General features: G+C 44.6%; 1 pseudogene across 1 annotated transcript in view; it reads left to right on the top strand.

Moving 5' to 3' along the window:
* The first annotated feature begins 1,237 nt into the window (after window positions 1-1,237).
* The window catches only part of LOC145347587 (calcium-activated chloride channel regulator 3A-1-like), a 98,667-nt pseudogene continuing 85,361 nt past the window's right edge, over window positions 1,238-14,543 (top strand). Inside the window, exons 1-4 of the transcript XR_013887833.1 lie at window positions 1,238-1,533; window positions 1,727-1,870; window positions 9,877-10,027; window positions 11,438-11,543. The product of XR_013887833.1 is annotated as a calcium-activated chloride channel regulator 3A-1-like (transcript). The remainder of the gene's footprint in view (window positions 1,534-1,726; window positions 1,871-9,876; window positions 10,028-11,437; window positions 11,544-14,543) is intronic.

Genomic DNA, 14,543 nt, shown 5'->3' with positions numbered 1-14,543 from the left:
CTCAGTGACTAGCACTGCTAGCTGTGCAGATTCATGGATTTGGGCCTGTGTCTGTGGGAGTTTGCGCATTCTCCCTGTGGTTGCGTGGGTTTCCTCCGGGCGCTCCGGTTTCCTCCCACACCCCAAAGATGTGCTCTTAGGCTAATCGGTTTCTACCAAATTGACACTATTTCCTCCCTGAATCTGACTGAGTAGGGTTCTATTCGTAGACATGCAGGGTAGAATAGGTGTAGGGTGATGCGGCGGCGCGGGCTCGTTGGGCCGAAGGGCCTGTTTCCCGTGCTGGGTTGTTCTTTGTTCTTTGTTTTTTTTTGTATAAAACATAGACCAAATGTTTCCTGTTATGGGGCAATCTAGAACAAGAAGTCACAGCTATAGGTTGAGATGCGATAGATTTAAAACTATGATGAAGAGGAACTACTACCTGCAGATGGTAGTGTATTTATGGAAATCTCTGCCTCATGGCGTGGTGGCATCTGAATCGATAAATGGTTTCAAGAAGAAGCTAGATAGATTTCAAATTTTAAAAAGGGGTAAGGGGATATGGGGAAAAGTTGGGGAGGTGGATTTGAGACCTGAGAGAGATCAGCCATGATCTGATGGAATGGCAGAGCAGGCTCAAAGGGCTGAATTTGCCTACTTCTGCTTCTAATTCTTATGTTCCTATCAGTGGAGAGTTCATTCTGAGTCTTCAGATTTCATGGAAGTATAATTGTTCTGCTCTGCAGTGAGGTCTAGAGTGCAACCTATCACATTCCATCAGTGATCATAGAGTTGCTACTCTTTATTTGTTCAGGACTCTTGTTAATCTCTGTGGCAATCTCATAATTCTGTCATTGGTGTGGGGGATTTCCCATGGGAGCAGCTATTGGAAGTATCTGGCAGTCGAGGTTAAATGCTAAATTTTCAATGATTTGTATCCGTTTCCCCCACACCCACTGGCGCTCTTTTAATTACAGTAAGAAGTCTCGCAACACCAGGTTAGAGTCCTACAGGTTTATTTGGTAATCTTTACCTGATGAATCGGCAGTGCTCTGAAAGCGAGTGGCTTGTGCCACCAAATAAACCTGTTGGACTTTAACCTGGTGTTGCGAGACTTCTTACTGTTTACCTGATGAAGCGGCAGTGCTCTGAAAGCTAGTGGCTTGTGCCACCAAATAAACCTGTTGGACTTTAACCTGGTGTTGTGAGACTTCTTACCGTGTTTACCCCAGTCCAATGCCGGCATCTCCACATCATTTGTTTTAACTATCCATTCAGTTCCAGCTCACGCAGTATCCCAATGTTATTGCCAAATCATGAGATCACTCAGTATATATTAATTGGACAAGTTACAGCGTAGGAAGATATTGGTGCAGTCGGGGTGCAACAATGAGGTTCCAAGAAACCTTCGCCTTTGTGCTCAGCTGCATTGTGTGTGATTATGTTATAAATTCTTCTGGAGCAAGGCTGGAGAATAATGGATATAGAGACATAGTAATTGCTATTAACCCCAGAGTCCAACGTGATGACAACCTTATTGAAAATATTAAGGTGAGGCATTGATGTGTTGTCCCAAGAGAACTAATAGCTCTTGCTTTGTGACTGTTTGATGTTGTATGTTATTTTTAGAATTCAGGATTTGGTGAGGAGAGGGAGAGTTAGAGGAACATGTTATATTCTCTTCCCTGTCTTTACTCGATTAATGAAATATGGTATTGATTTGAAATTTGTCTTTGCTTTACAGGAAATAGTGACTGCTGCTTCTTCCTACCTCCACCAAGCGACCAAGCAACAAGTTTATTTTTCAGATGTGAAAATCCTGCTGCCTAAAAATTGGTCAGTTAGTTCCAGCTCGGTTCACAGATCCAGGACTGAATCCTACGAGAAGGTAAGAAGTGAGTGGCGAAATGTGAGAAATGTCTTTCAGCTACTCCCTCTGCAACCCCGAGAATTTCTCAAACCCCCTTCAGCACTGGGCACGGGGTGGGGGCGGATTTGCGCCCAATTTCTGACAAAGTTTCAGCGGCGGAGAAGGAAAGGGGTGCAGCTCCGAGGGAATTTTCAGCGAAGTCTGGCAGCAGACTTTCAATAAACTGTGTACTTCGCCTGAAGATTAGCAATTACTTAACGGCTTCTCTCCCACAACAAGTCAGGGGGTAATTCAATAGCAAGGAAAAGCAAATGATATGTATGAAATTATGTATTTTCTACGTTACAAATTCTAAAAGAAGTATATATTGTATGTACAAAGCTAATTTATACAGATTGCACTAAAACTTCTAAATTTTGAATTGTATATTACATTTTATGTGAATTTCATGGCAAAGAAAATACTTTGCAATGAACAATCAGTGGTGTCAGAAAGTGTTATCACATGTTATTGGAGAATTTCTGATGGTGCTTTTGAGGAGTGAGTTCCACAACTCTACCCATTTTATCATGAAAATGATGTGTTAGTTATTGGGAATATTGTACCTGAGTGTTGGGTTTTTCTCTCTTGCCCATTTGAAAGCTTTGGATTACAGATGGGTTGAGCTGGAAGGGGCAGCCTGTGTGGATGGAAAATAAACTTCACTCTGATTAGCTTTACTCTAATTAGAATTATAGAATCCCTACAGTGTAGAAAGAGGCCATTTGGCCCATCAAGTCTGCACAGACCACAATCCCACCTATGCTCTATGCCCAGACCCCACATATTACCCTGTTAATCCCCCTGACACTAGGATCAATCTAGCATGTCCAAGCAACCTAACCCACACATCTTTGGATTGTGGAAGGTAACTGGAGCACCCAGAGGAAACCAATGCAGACACGCGAAGAATGTGCAAACTCCACACAGACAATGACCTGATGTCAGAATTGAACCTGGGTCGCTGGCGCTATGAGGCAGCAGTGTGAGCCATTGTGACACCTTGCCTCTGTGCACAAGGATGACATGCAAATTTGTGAAATTTTTTTGGGGTGGTTAGCACTGCTGCCTCACAGCGCCAAGGATCGTGGTTCAAATCCCAGTTTGGGTCACATTGCAGAGTTTGCATGTTCTTCCTGGGTCTGCGTGCGTTTCCTCCAGGTGCTCTGGTTTTCTCCCACAGTCCAAAGACATGCTGGTTAGGTGCATTGGCCATGCTAAATTCTCCCTCAGTGTACCCAAACAGGTGTCGGAGTGTGGTGACTAGGAGATTTTCACAGTAACTTCATTGCAGTGTTAACATAAGCTTCCTGACACTAATAAATAAATTTTAAACTGCTGGTGTGTGGTTATTTCGAGTGTTGTCTTTTTGTTTAAACATATGTAATAGTTGGAAAAGAGAAAAGTGGAAGTGTTTAATTTTGAAAGTAGTATAATATGGCATGTATAATATGGAATGTATAATATGGAATCCCCAGGCTGTGGGCTGAGTGAAAATTCTGAAATTGAGATTGGTCTGTTTATCTCAAGCATGGGTATTACAGATTATAGAATCCAAGCATGTAGACAAAGTTAATGTACAGATTAGCTACAATCCTTCCAGAGCGAATGGCTTTCTCCAATTCCGAAATGCATGGTGCCACTTGTTTGAGATCCAAAAGTAAAATTAAACAGATCCATTTATGTAACACAGTATTATTCCCACAGACGCACAGAAAGTGAGATTATCCATTTTCTGAGAAGGAAAATAACTATTCTGTTTTGAACAGCACAGCGTCAGGGTGAAGTATTTGATCTGAGATCCTGGCCTGGGTTCTCCGATCTTGTTCAGGGTCCAGAGAATCCCAGCTGCCAGCGAGATTGGAGAAATCCTGGCTCTTTTGCAACTGGTGTGCCATCCAGTTAAATTAAAGAACCTTTTCCATTTGTGCAGGGCTTTGCAAAACCTCTCCTCGTCCTCCAGGTACCATTGCCTGAAAAGGACATTGCCAACCCTAGGCTCCCATTGGATTGCACCATCATTACGCTTGTGTACTGCAGTGTTTGCCGTTGCCTCCTTGATTTAATTTGATTTATTATTGTCACACACATTAACATACAGTGAAATGTATTGTTCCTTGTGCGCTGTAGAAATAAAGCATTCTGTTCATAGAGAAGGAAACAAGAGAGTGTACAATGTAGTGTTACATTCATAGGTAGAGTAGAGAAAGGTCAACTTAATGCAAGGTAGGTCCATTCAAAAATCTGATGGCAGCAGGGAAGAAGCTATTCTTGAGTCGGTTGGCACGTTACCTCAGACTTTTGTATTTTTTTTTGATTTGGCTTATTATTGTCGCGTGTATTAGTATACAGTGAAAAGTATTGTTTCTTGCATGCTACACAAACAAAGCATATCATTCATAGAGAAGGAAATGGCTGCTTTGCCGAGGCAGCTGGAAATGTGGACAGAATCAATGGATGGGAGGCTAGTTTTTCTAATGGATTGGGCTACATTCATGACATTTTGTACATTTTTGTGGTCTTGGCAGAGCAGGAGCCATACCAAGCTGTGATACAACTAGAAAGAATGCTTTCTATGGTGCATTTGTGAAAGTTTGTTACAGTCACAGCTGACTTGCCAAATTTCCTTTTGTCTTTTGAGAAAGTAGAGACACTGGTGGGCTTTCCTAATATAGTGACGGCATGGGGGGACAGGTTGTTGGTGATCTGGACACCTGCAGTATGGTTGACCAGGAAGCCCTCCCACTCTTACCACCTGCCATTAGGATTTATAGGCTGATAAACAATCTGTTTTGCCACATCATGAAAGCAAGTTCTGTGCTCATTAAGTCCTGAGATGGGACTTGAACCCAGAGCTTCTGATTAGAGGTAGGGCCACGACCGCTGTGCCACAAGGCCTACCCTCCAATACAAAAGGAAATATCAAATAGTCAGTAATAAATCCAGTCAGGAATTCAGGAGAAACATCTTTGGCCAAAGAATGGTTAGAAGCCAAGCCACATCACGTCAACCTGCCCTGCAGCTATAAAGCTCCCCTTGGATCGTACATTTGAGAGTTCTGGGTTGATCAGTCCCCACAGCACCAGGATTGCATTAATGGGCTCTGCCAGGAATGCACGAGGAGGAGGAGGAAGAAGACCCAGTGGATCCCAGACACAGAAGGGTTTGTCTGGTTAGAGATGGTGTTGTCGGTTTAAAGCTGCCAGCGGGTAGGAAAAAAGGAGAGGTCTGCCACCCCCCCCCCACCCCCCCGCCCCCACCAATCCGTATAGACAACCCCTGAAGATAGAATCCCCCCACCCACCTTTTCTTCCTCTCCTTTGAAGAATTGATATTAAAAATTGGGCCAGTTGATCAGAATCAACTGGCTTGGTAAAAAGTCTAATTAACCCTTGATTATCTATTGAAATATGGCAAGTGGATTCCCAATTTTAATGCCATCCCCCCCTCTCCTCTCCCCCACCCCACTATTTTGGGGCCAAAAACACACCCAGCAGGAGCACGTACTAAGCATCCCAAGGTGGTATTTGAGGCCAATACCATAAATTTATTTGTTTATATTAGAGTAGTAGACAGACAATTTTTAACATGGATAGTTAATTGTGTGGACTGAATGCCTGGAATCCTGCTGTGCTCCCTGAGGACAAGGTTCTGTGCCGGGAAGAGTTTGTTAAAATTACTCTTTAAATTCCTGTCACCAACGCCCCCCCACCCCCCCACCCCCCCACACCACTCCCTACTTCAGTGAGAAAGGAAGTAAGTAATGGAGTTGTTGGATTGTAGAGAACATAATTCCACTGGTGTTTGGGCCCAGTCTCTGCTCTGTACGCAGCCAGGATGAATGTAGGATGCTGCAATGAACCTTGGCGAGCAGAGATGTGAGAGACACCAGGGGCTTGCACAGGGCGTTATCAACCTGTATTCATGTTCTCTAGCACCACTACAGTAATCCCTGCTTAAAGCACTTTTGTGTGAGTGCAGTGTGGGCTTCAACAAAATGAAAGGAAGCAAATTTAGTTTCTAGCTTTGACTGTTCCAGTTCCAAATAAGTCACATTCATGCATGGTTCAAAAACACTTACAAATAAATACAGTTAGCAAATCCAGGCATGCTTGCTATAAATCGTGTTGTCAGTCTTAAAGCTTTCAGAGAGAGATTTTGTGGAGAGCGCGTGAATTCTCAGGGACAGTCTACACATGCCTTTAACTTCAGCTGTCCTATCAATGCAACTTAATTTTTTCACTGCCACAGAATTAGCTCGTCCCATCAGCACAGCAACATCTGATGGATAACTCATGACCCTTTCAATTAACCTCATCAAAAGCTTCAGGGGAAATATCCATCTATAAACAAAAATCCATAAACTCCAGCCAAAGTAAACCACATGACTAAAATGAATACTTATCCTGCTCTCCCAGTATCTGAGCTGCATCCTACCAGACATACTGACTGACCGCAGAAAAAAGCTGAATTTTTAAACATAAAGCAAACCACAGAACCGAATCACTTATTACAGAAAAGATTTTCCTTGCTTCTTTAGCTGTGATAATGGTAATGCAATTGATATTATCACAGCTCAAGAAGCAACAGCACCACAAGGAAAATCTTTTCTGTAGTGAGTGATTCAGTTCTGCAATGGGCTGCTTGAGGTTTGGGTGAAGGCAGATTCAAGCACAGCTTTCAAAAGAGAATTATTTAAAGGAAAACAATTTGCAGAACTACAGGGAAAATGGCAGTGTGGGTGTTGAGGTGAGGTGAGTTGCTCGAAAGAACTAACAGGGATTCAGTGGGCTGAATGGCCTCCTCCTTCGTTCCCAATCACAGGCAATTTTGTACACAGCTCTCAGTCTATGAATCATGTCCAGTCAGGCAACTATGATTACACAACACAATAGCTGCTGACTGGATAAGTACTCAATTGATGTTTATGTGGACTTCAGCAATGCCTTTGACAAGGTACCACATGGTAGGTTGTTGCATAAGGTTAAACCTCACGGGATCCATGTGAGGTAGCTAAATGTACATAAAATTGGCTTGATGACAGAAGCCAGAGGGTGTTGTAGATGGTTGTTTTTCAAACTGGAGGCCTGTGACCAGCAGTGTGCCTCAGGGATCAGTGCTAGGTCCACCGTTATTTGTCATTTATATTAATGATTTGGATGAGAGTATAGGAGACATGGTTAGTAAGTTTGCAGATGATACCAAAATTGGTGGCATAGTGGACAATGAAGAAGGTTATCTCGGATTGCAACAGGATCTTGATCAATTGGGCCAGTGGGCTGATGAATGGCAGAAGGAGTTTAATTTAGATAAATGAGAGGTGATACATTTTGGTAGATTGAACCAGGGCCGGATTTACTCAGTTAATGGTAGGGCACTGGGGAGAGCAAAGAAATCTAGGGGTATCTGTTCATAGCTCCTTGAAATTGGAGTCACAGGTGGACAGAGTGGTGAAGAAGGCACTCAGCATGCTTGGTTTCATTGGTCAGAATATTGAATACGGGAGTTGGGATGTCTTGGTGAAATTATACAAGACATTGGTAAGGCCACACTTGGAATACTGTGTACAGTTCTGATGACCCTATTGTAGAAAAGATACTATTAAACTAGAAAGAGAGCAGAAAAGATTTAGTAGGAAGCTACCGGGACTTGATGGTTTGAGTTATAAGGAGAAGTTGGATAGATTGGGACATTTTTCTCTGGTGTGTAGAAAGCTGGAGGGTGATCTTGTAGAGGTCTATGAAATAATGAGGAGCATAGATCAGCTAGATAGTCAATATCTTTTCTCAAAGGTAGGGGAGTCTAAAACTGGAGGGTATAGGTTTAAAGTGAGAAGGGAGAGATACAAAAGTGTCCAGGTGGCAATTTTTTGACACAGAGAGTAGTGAGTGTCTGGAACAAGCTGCCAGATGTAGCAGTAGAGGCGGGTACAATTTTGATTTTCAAAAAGCATTTAGTTAGTTACATGGGTAAGATGATGTGGAGTTACCAGTGTTGGACTGGAGTAGGCGCAGTAAGTAGTCTCACAACACCAGGTTAAAGACCAACAGGTTTATTTGGTAACACGAGCTTTTGGAGCATTGCCCTTTTTGGAGCATTGGCCCTACACTCACCTGATGAAGGGTCAATGCCCCGAAAGCTTGTGCTACCAAATAAACACATTGGACTTTAGTGTGGTGTTGTGAGGCTAATGGGTAACATGGATATGGAGGGATATGGGCCAAATGCAGGCAACTGGGACTAGCTTTGGGGTTTAAAAAAAAGGGCAGCATGGAAAAGTTGGGCTGAAGGGCCTGTTTCCATGCTGTAAACCTCTATGACTCTGTGTACCTGATTTTACCATTAACAGGTGCAAAACTTGATAAAGTTGGGCGTGAGGTGATTAACACGTTCCGCGCCCACATCCGCACAGATGCCCACTTTACCAAGACCCAAAAATGGCCGTGATCCGAACCGCGCAATGGCGATTTAAATGCATTTAAATTGAATTAATGGGCTGCCCCCCCAATTTTACTAGCATTTCCCCATCACGATCGCCCATCCAGATTTGGTGCGAAGCTGACATGCTCGGCAAAGGTCTGTTTCGGGTGCTCCAGCTTCTAAGAGGTAAGTGCAGAGCTTCTGGTCAGATTGGTGGTGTGGGGGAGGGAGGGAGGTGGATCACATCTATCACTGGAGAGGGGGGTGGAGAAGAAGGAGGCCTGATCATTCTCCGGTGGAGGAAGGAGGCCAGGTTGTTCTCTGGTTGGGGGTGGGGGGGATGGTGGGGAGGCTAGATCGCTCTCTGGAGGGGGGCGGGCAGACGGGATCCGCTGCCACTCTGTGGGCGATCGGTGGGAACAGCCTTCTGTTTTCGGGGGGGGGGGTTGTGGTACAGAGGGTTGCAATTGGTCTGGGTAGTGAGGTGGAGGTGGGTAGATAAGGGGGCAATTATGTTGTAGGGGTGGGGCAGTGTCAGTGGGGGCCATCGCTCCCAGGTCGATTTATTCGCTTTTTGCGGTCAGGAGCGATGTGACAAGGGTACGTTTTTCAAATAGTTTTCTCACTGCACATGTGCAGTTCGGTGATTTGGGGGCAATAAGCCCCACACACAGCGCGATTCAGACTCCTGATTTTTTTTCAGCCTAAATGTGTATGGGGGCGCCTGAGGACAGATTTCCAGGTTGGATCTGAATCACACCCAGATTCAGCACTTAGAGCCCAATTTTGCGATTTTTATTCTAAGTGCTGAATCTGGGTGCAATTAAGATCCGATCTGGAAATCTGTTTTCAGGCGCCCTCAGATGCACTCAGCCTGAAAAAACAATCACAAATCTGAATCATGCTATGGGCGGGGCTTATCGCACCCAAATCGCTGAACTGCGCAAGCACAGTGAGAAAAAATTTGAAAAATGCGCCCCTGTCTCATCGCTCCTGGGCCGCAAAAAGTGGATTAAAGCGGCCTGAGAGCGATGGCCCCCACTGACATTGCCCCAACCCCACAACATTACTTTCCCCCTGATCCCCCCCCCCGCCACCTGGCTACCAGACTGATCGCAACCCTTTGCCCTGTTTCCCCCCCACCAATTGCCCGCAGAGTGGCAGCGGACTGGTTGCAGTCCCCCCAACCAGAAAACCATCTGGCCTGCCTTCTCACCAGGGAATGATCGGGTCCCCCCCTCCGCTCCCCCCCCTCCCCGCTACCCTCCCCCCACTCGAGAATGATGAGGTCTCCCTCCATCCCCTACCAGAGACACAGCTGACCCACCTCCTCCTCCCTCCCACCAGAGAATGATAAATGATCCGGCCCACCTCACTCCTTCCCCCCAACCTACGATCTGAGTCAGAGAGCTTTTGGAAGCCAGACCGCTCGAAACCTTTGTTGGGAATGTGTGTGTGTGTGTGTGTGTGTGTGTGTGTGTGTGTCTGTGCTGGAGTTTGCGTGTATGTGTGTGTGAGCTTGTGCAATGATTCTCTCACAAAAACATTTATTTATCTTTCCCTAGGCTGATGTGATCATTGCTGAACCATACCTTAAATATGGAGATGACCCGTACACTCTCCAGTATGGTGGATGTGGTGAGAAGGGCCGATACATTCACTTCACCCCAAAATTTATACTAAACAACAGTCTGACTGCAGCTTATGGCCCAAAAGGTAAATAACCTAAAGAAAATTAATACCATTATTGTTGTACTTTGAGGATTAAATTTTGCTCAATTAGTGAGAGAGATAGAGAGAGGGATGGGGAGATTGTAGTGGGGTACTGGCAATGTGGCTTGCTAATGACCCAGAGGCCTAGGCTATTGCTCTGGTGACACAGGTTCAAATCCTACCACAGCAGCTCATGGAATTTCAATTTAATTAACTATTTTCAGGCAGAAGTGTTGAGTGGATGATCCATCTCAGACTCCTCCAGAGATTCCCAGCATCATAGATACCAGTCTTCGGCCAATTTGATTCACTCCACATGATATGAAGAAATGGCTGACAGAACTGCAAAAGCCATTGGCCCTGACAACATTCCAGCAATACAACTGAAGCCTTGTACTCCAGGACTAGCCATGCCCTAGCCAAGCTGTTCCAATACAACAGGACTCTACATGGTAAAACACCACTCCCAATGAACAATCAGCACAATGCTGGCATCTACCTGGTAATGTGGAAACTTGCCCAGCTATGTACCATCCATAAAGTACAGGACAAATAGAATATGGGAGAGTGACTGCCCTTGACATCAACATTTTACTGTATATGGCATCAAGGAGCCCTGGTAAAACTGGAGTCATTGGGAATATGTGGGAAAACTCTCCACTTATCGGGCCATACTTGGCACAAAGGAAGATAATTGTGATTATTGGAGGTCAATCATCTCAGTACCCGCAGGTACTCTTCAAGGTAGTGTCTGAGGCCCAATCACCTCCAGCTGTTTTATCAATGACCTTCCTTCCATCATTAGCTCAGAAATGGACATGTTTGCTGATGATTACACAACATTCCTCAAATAGTTGTGTCCATATACAGCAAGACCTGGGCAAAGTTCAGCCTTGGTAAAAATAAGTGTCTCATAAATGCAAGGCAATTTCTATTTCCAACAGTAGAATCATAGAATCCCTACAGTGCAGAAGGAGGCCATTTGGCCCATCGAGCCTGTACCGACAACAATCCCATCCGAGCCTTATCCCCATAACCCCACGTATTTACCCGATTAATCCCCTTGACATCAAGGGACAATTTAGCAATATTACAAACAGAGCAATATATTTTTTATTAGCTCCGTTCCCGTCAGTTCAATCGAGCACCACATCCATGAAACCCTTTAACAGAGTAATTCTATCCCATACTCAGAAACATTGTGATAGAAATCAGTTCCAGCACTAACATGGAGGAACAGAAGAATGAGTTTTTTTGTGAAGCCACAAAGTAACTTGAAGCCACTGAGTGCATTTTACATACAAGAGAGTTAAACACCAATATTTAAACATTCCGATGATCAATTCCATTTTTATCTTAGTGAAAGTGACAGCAAAGGTCTCATTTTAAACAAAAGTGCTTCTGTTTCTACAGAGAGAGTTTTTGTTCATGAATGGGCTCATCTTCGGTGGGGAGTTTTTGATGAATATAACAATCAGAACCCTTTCTATTTATCTAACGGCACGTATGAAGCAACAAGGTAGGACAATTGTAACTGTATGATTTTGATCACTGATAAATGTCCTTTGGGATTTCTGTGGGGTCACGAGGGGGATCACTGCAGCGTTGTGGGGTAGTCTGGGGATATACAGTGCTGGAGCTCCAACGTCCTGATGGGAAGGGCAATCCAACAATGAAGGGACCTTCAGACTGGGACACCCCCACTTCCCAGCTGAGATGGGGAAAAGGTACAAAGCCACTTTCCCACACCACCTGCCCCCACTTTCATCAGCCTACAAATGGAAAAGGCTATTAAATGGCCAGTTAAGGGCCTTATAGATAAATGGGCAGATTTCCCACTGGAGGGGCCAGCTGTCCAGGTGTGAAGTTGCGTCTGGGTTTGGGTGGACAAGATCACAGGGGGAATCCCATCCATTTAATTTTGCATTCCCCTTGTCTCAGAACCCACTGGGGGCTGGTGAGGGATGGGATCGGGCAGGGAGGGGGGTGAGGGTTGTGCAATATTCTGCCCAACAAATGTAATTTTGCTGGTGGGCAAATTATTGAAAAATGATTGTGGGGCTGCAAATATTGTCATTTAAAAAATTAATTAAGAACTGTCAACATGGATTTGTGAATGGAACATTGTGTCCATCCATTCCCACATCTCCACTACTTGCCCTCAAATAACCACGCAACCTCAAACAGACCATTGTACATGGCAAACTACCCAGCCTTCAGGGGGACAGTGACCACGACACCACACAACCTGCCACAGCAACCTCTGCAAGATGTGCATCATCGACACGGATGCCATCATTACACATGAGAACACCACCCACCAGGTACACGGTACATACTCTTACAACTCGGCCAATGTTGTCCACCTGATACGCTGCAGAAAAAGATGTCCGGAGGTGTGGTACATTGGCAAGACCATGCAGACGCTACAACAAGGGATGAATAGACACCGCTCAACAATCACCAGGCAGGAGTGTTCCCTTCAGTCGGGGAACACTTCAGCAGTCAAGGGCATTCAGCCTCTGATCTTCGGGTAAACATTCTTCAAGGCGGCCTTCACGATATGCGACAACGCAGAATCGCTGAGCAGAAACTGATAGCCAAATTCCACTTGAGGACAGCCTCAATAGGGATCTCGGGTTCATGTCATACTATCTGTAGCCCCCATGACTTATCTGGGCTTGCAAAATCTCACTAACTCTCCTGTCTGGAGACAATTCACATCTCTTTAACCTGTGCTTAACTCTCTCCCAACTCACATTGTCGGCATCTTTAAAGACTTGATTACCTGTTAAGACTTGCATTCCAACCACTACCTTGTAATTGAGTATGTGTCTATATATGCTCTGTTTGTGAACTGAATGGTTCATTCACCCGATGAAGGGGAAATGCTCTGAAAGCTCGTGCTACTAAATAAACCTGTTGGACTTTAACCTGGTGTTGTGAGAAGATTTACTGTGCCTACCTCAATCCAACACTGGCAACTCCATATCCGTCTACCTTGATTGAATTTTTGGGGTAGAAGATGGAGGATCAATGGGGGTAACACAATTGATATAGTTTACATAGATTTTAGCAAGGCTTTTAATACTTCTCTGCACCCTAGCTATGAGTGTAACACTACATTCTGCACCCTCTGCTTTCCTTCTCTTCTATGTACCTTTGGTATGCTTTATGTGTATAGCGTGCAACAAACAATACTTTTCACTGTATACCAATACATGTTACAATAATAAATCAAAGATTTATTTATTAGTGTCGCAAGTAGGCTTACATTAACACTGCAATGAAGTTACTGTGAAAATCCACTAGTCTCCACATTCCGGCACTTGTTTGGATACACTGAAGGAGAATTTAGCACAGCCAGTGCACCTAATCAGCACATCTTTTGGACTGTGGGGAGAAACTGGAGCTCCTGGAGGGAACCCACACAGACAGGGGGAGAACATACAAACTCCACCCAGTGGAATTAAGGGTTATGGGGAGCACGCGGACAAGTGGAACTGATCCGCTTCAGATCAGCCACGATCTTATTGAATGGCGGGGCAAGCTTGAAGGGCTAGACGGCCTACTCCTGCTCCTATTTCTTATGTTCTTATGTTCTTCCAGTCATCCAAGTCAGGAAAGGAACCCAGGCCCCTGGTGCTGTGAGGCAGCAGGGCTTACCACTGTGCCACTGCGTCACATTCAGTGATAGTAATACCATTGATTATCAACGGTGATGGCTAGATCCTCTCTTGCTGGAGATGGTCATTGCCTGACAATGGTGTGGTATGACGTTACTCGCCACTTGTCAGCCCAGGTCTTGCTATATTTTGACATGTATTTCTTCAGTCAGAGAGGAATTATAAATAATGCTGAACATTGTGTAGTCATCAGCGAACATCCCAATCACTGCAGAATTCCTAGCCTAACCTCGGTAATCGTGACCATCAATCGTAAAATACCATCTGGTTCTCTAATGTCCCTTAATACAGGAAATTTACTAACAGGCCCAGACATGAGTTCAGACCCACAGCAAGGTGGTTGACTCTTAATTGTCCTCTAAAATGGCTGAGCGAGCCACTTCATTCAGCCCAAGTGGAGATAGGTAACAAATGCTGGCCATTTGCACCTACATGCCATGAATGAATAAAAATAAAATGCAGGTCAGAGGCTAGGATGCATAATGGCAGCAGTGTGTACAAAATGCACCTAAGGATCATTCTAAGACCCCCTAGGCAGCACCTTTTAAACTCACAACTGCTGCCATCTAAAAGGATAAGGATAGCAAATCCATGGAAATTCCCCTTCAATTCACATGCCATTCTCACTTGGAATTATATTGGTTGTTCCTTCACTGTTGCTGAGCCAAGGACCTGCAACTCGCTGCCTAACAGCACTATGTGTGTACCTATACCGCAGCAATTCACGAAGGCAATGCACCACCAACTTCTCAAGAGCAATTAGGGATGGGCAATAAATGCTGGTTTAGCCAATGACACCCGCATCCCATGAATTAATAAATAAAAAGAAAGAG

This window comes from Carcharhinus amblyrhynchos, chromosome 9, assembly GCF_965287045.1.
Source record: "Carcharhinus amblyrhynchos chromosome 9, sCarAmb.v2.hapA, whole genome shotgun sequence".
Taxonomy (NCBI): Eukaryota; Metazoa; Chordata; class Chondrichthyes; order Carcharhiniformes; family Carcharhinidae; genus Carcharhinus; species Carcharhinus amblyrhynchos.
The sequence above is the reverse complement of the archived record's forward strand: the minus strand, read 5'-3'. Positions and strand labels throughout refer to the sequence as shown.